The sequence below is a fragment of the Gorilla gorilla genome, chromosome 2, assembly GCF_029281585.2.
Source record: "Gorilla gorilla gorilla isolate KB3781 chromosome 2, NHGRI_mGorGor1-v2.1_pri, whole genome shotgun sequence".
NCBI classification, from domain to species: Eukaryota; Metazoa; Chordata; class Mammalia; order Primates; family Hominidae; genus Gorilla; species Gorilla gorilla.
In genome coordinates, this window is record NC_086017.1 from 160574558 (window position 1) to 160579088 (window position 4531).

The 4531-nt window shown below is 41.7% G+C and overlaps 1 pseudogene; it reads right to left on the minus strand.

Moving 5' to 3' along the window:
- Window positions 1-746: 746 nt before the first annotated feature.
- On the minus strand, window positions 747-4169 carry LOC101136954 (large ribosomal subunit protein eL32-like; annotated as a pseudogene).
- Between the last annotated feature and the right edge of the window lie 362 nt (window positions 4170-4531).

A 4531-nucleotide genomic window follows, 5' to 3' on the forward strand; every position in this document is an offset into this window, starting at 1 on the left:
ATTAACAGAATGCTAGTGAACCGTGTGTAAATATATTTGGTTCCCTAATGCTAATGTTTAAAACCATTGACCCTCTTTCCCAACCCTATATATTTAGTTTATATGTTATATTTTAATCCTTGTCAGAACCCTTTAAGAAAGATACTGGCATTCTCACTTCACAGATGAAGTGCTCTAGACCGAAAGATAAGAAACACTCCTAGCAGGTAATGGGGCCAGATTCAGACCCACAGCTCACTAACTTTAAATCTGCAGTTCCTTCTACTTTCAAAATTGGCAAAAAGGCAAGACCTTCATTTGTTCTAAGAGAAGCCCTGGCTGTAGTTGAGCATTAGGAATTAGAAGCAACATTAGAGCCCATCAAGTCTATCTCTACTGATAAATGGCAAAAACCATACAGTTGACCCTTGAACAACGTGAGAGTTAGAGGCGCCAACCCCTGTGCAGTCAGAACTTCATGTATCACTTTTGACTTCCCCAAAACTTAACTGCCAATAGTTCTACTGTTTAGCAGAAGGCTTCCTGGTAAAATAAACACTCAATATTTTGTGTGTTATATGTTTTATATGCTATATTCTTACACTAAGGTAAGCTAGAGAAAAGTTATTAAGAAAATCATAAGAAAGAGAAAATATATTTACTATTCATTAATTGAAAGTGGATCATCATAAAGGTCTTCAACCTCCTCATCTCCATGCCTAGTAGGCTGAGGAGGAAGAAACAAAGGAGGGCTTGATCTTGCTGTCTCAGGGGTGGCAGAGGCAGAAGAAAATCCACACATAAGTGGACCCACAAAGTTCAAACCCGTGTTTGTTTGTTTGTTTCCAGTTCTTACGGTTGTATTTAAACACAAATAAAACGTAGACATGAGCTCTCTGTTCATTTTCCCCGCTGCACAGCCTGGCATTAGGACTGGTGACTCTGAGGGCCAGCTGGGCTGCTCTTTCCACCATAGCTGTGCTGTTCTTGGAGGAAACACTGAGTGATCTCAGCACGGTAAGATTTATTGCACAGCAACAGCACTTCCAGTTCCTTGACACTGTGGATCAGGAACTTTCAGAAGCCACTGAGCAGCATGTGCTTTTTTGTTGTTGTTGTTGTTGTTACTCCCATAACCAATGTTGGGCATCAAGATCCGGCCCTTAAATCTTCTACGAACACTGTTGTCAATACCACTGGGTTTCTGCTTAATTTTGACATATCAGTCAGACTGATGCCAGATGAACGTCTTGGTCCTGGTTTTGATGATCATGGGCTTCATGAGGAGCCTGAGTGTGGCCCTGATGCTAAGTGGGAGATGGCTGCCAACTGCATAGGCAGCGCCAAGTAAGAGAGCTCAAACCCACGTTGTTCAAAGATCAATTGTAATCATTTGACAGTGTTATTGTGAGGATTAAATAAGAAAATGCATATAAAGCAGTAAGCGCAGTGCCTGTCTGTGGTAGATAGTCTCCAGTATGGCCTCCAAATAATCCCTCCCACCCGGTACACACATACAACTCCTCACACCAACTGGTAGAGTCTATTGCCTTCCACCTTGAATCTGGGCAGCCTGATAATTTCTTTTTCTTCTAGTTTCTAAAATTTGCATGGGGACATTTACAAAATTTGGGGCAAGATGCAAGTGGCATGTTTAGTTATTGCTGTGGAAATTAATAATTCAGCAGCACTTATAACACACTTACTACATGTACTTCTAAATGACTTTCATGATTACAGAACTCAAAATGGTTTTTGCCCCTTTTAAAAATAAGACAAATAGGCTGGGTGTAGTGGCTCACGCCTGTAATCCCAGCACTTTGGGAGGCCAAGGCGGGTGGATTACTTGAGGTCAGGAGTTCGAGACCAGCCTGGCCAATGAGGTGAAACCCCGTCTCTACTACAAACTACAAAATTAGACGGACGTGGTGGTAGGCACCTGTAATCTCAGCTACCCGTGAGGCTGAGGCAGGAGAATCACTTGAACCCAGGAGGTAGAGGTTGCAGTGAGCCGAGATTGTGCCATTGCACTCCAGCATGGGTGACAGAGCAAAACTGTCTTAAAAAAGAAAAAGACAAACATAGATATATGAATGTAAAGAAGGCGAATCTAGTGAAATTTATTCCCAGACATAATGTTCAACAAGTATTGAGATCAATTGAGGAAATTTTAAGTGTGACCTAGTTTTGATGGCCAGAATCAGTGAAAATGATTCTGGGACTTCTAAGCCTGGTCCTTAAGAAGGCTGTTCCTTCTCCTTTAAAATAATCCCTCTTGGAATGCTTGTGACTGCCATGCTGTAAGGAAGCCCAAGTTAGCCACATGGAGGAGAACTGAGGTACCCTGACCACAGCCTCAGCTGATTCTGGTCCTCAGTCAATCTGCCAGCTGAATGCAGCCACATGAGTAATTTCAGGTGAAACCAACAGAACTGCCCCTACAACATTTGGGATTGTGAGAAATAATTTGTTGTTGTTTTAAGTAACTATACTTTGGGATGGTTTTTTATTCAGCAATAGATAAAAAACATAGTCACATATTAATGCTCAGTAAGTAGAGTGCTTTATTATTTGTTACTATCATTCAGAAGGCCATATAACAATAATGGGGGGTGGGCACAGTGGCCCACACCTGTAATCTCAGCACTTCGGGAGTCTGAGATGTGTGGATCACTTGATATCAGTAGTTCAAGACCAGCCTGGTCAATATGGTGACACCCTATCTCTACTAAAAATACAATAATTAGTCAGGTATTGCAGTGCATGCCTGTAATCCCAGCTACTCGGGAGGCTGAGGCAGGAGAATCACTTGAGCCCAGAAGGCAGAGCCCGCAGTCAGCGAAGATCACGTGAATGCACTCCAGCCTGGGCAACAGTGTGAGACTCTGTCTCAAAAATAAATAAATAAATAAATAGTGGTATTTTTCAGATGAAGAAAATTCTCATTAAGCCTTCAGGAATTTTTAAGATGTAACATAAGAACTTTCCATTTTTAAGTTGTTAAAAATAACAACTTCAATTAATTCCAGTCTGGGAAATCCTTACTGCAATAATTGCTGACATACCCAAAATGAAATCTGACCCACTCAATCATTTATATCTTATTAAACCTGTAATCACGTCCTTATCAAATGGGTTTTAAATATGCCTTGTCATATCTTTGCTTTTTTTCTGACTTGCGACTTTGAGTACTTGCTGGCTAAATAGACATTGCAGCAATCATTAATCAGATTTACAGGTTCGAATCTCCTTCCTGGGAGATAGAAGTATCTTCTACAGGCAAAAATATGGACATTCCAACTCTCTCTCACTTCCCTGTCACTCCTACATGTCTAGAGTTTTAACTGTCTTCATCTATTTTAAACAGAAGAAAGATGTTAGTGAGATATCTCCCCATTAAAAATGATTTGCTTTCTTCCTCCAAGCAGAACCTAGCCCCTTGGGAGAAATTTTAATTTTTTTTTAACAATGGCATTTTGTTTCTCTAAGAAAATACTGGAGAGAAAAGGAAGGATCCATGTTCGCAAATAACAATTTTTAAAAACCACACTTCCAGGGAAAATGGCAAATGGAGTGCAAAGAGCTAGATGCATCCCTTTCCAAGTCTTCACTTAAATAACACCTAAGGGTTTGGGTTTTGTTTTGTATTCAAGCATAAGCCCATAAGGCTGTGGAGAACATGGGAGAGAACAACAGTAACAAAAGTACGAAAGCTCAGAAGCAAGACAGATAGCAACTGACTCTGAAGAGAGAAAACTGAATCCTGAGTGTATTCTTTTGCTACGGCTGTTGCAACAAAGTACTACAAACTAGATGTCTCCAGTAATAGAAATGTATTCTCACAATTCTGGAGGCCAGAAGTCCAAGATCAAAGCTTGGTCAGGGGTTGGTTTATTCTGAGGGCTGTGGGAAAATCTGTTCTAGTCCTCTCGCCTAGCTTCCGATGGTTTGCCGGCAATCCTTGGCATTCCTTGGCTTATAAAACGTCACCTCAATATTTGCCTTTGAGGTAGGAGGTAGGAACAACTCAGGAGGAAAGATCTGACTCTGGAGGCAGGGCTCGGACACTGGACCAAATTGAAGACTAGCTTTGAAAACAGGGATGGAGTGGAAGCAGCTTTCTGTAAGACACATCCACCAGTGTGACATGTCAGTTTACCATTGCCATGGCAGCACCTGGAAGTTACCATCGTTTTCCATGACAAAGACCTGATGACTCAGAAGCTACCACCCTTTTTCTAGAAATTTCTGCATAATCTTCCTCTTATTTTGCATATAATTAAAAGTAGATATAAACATGCCTGAAGAACTGCCTCTGAGCTGCTACTCTGGGCACACTGCCTATGGGGTACCCCTGCTCTGCAGGGAGCAGTACCTCTGCTGATACTCTCTACTGCCGCTTCAATAAAAGTTGCTGTCTACAACCACCAGAGCTCACCCTTGAATTCTTTCCTGGGCAGAGCCTGCCCTGCATCCCCAAGGGGCTTAGCCTGCCCTGCATCATCATCTTCACATGGTGTTCTCCCTGTATGTATGCCTCTGTGTCTGCATT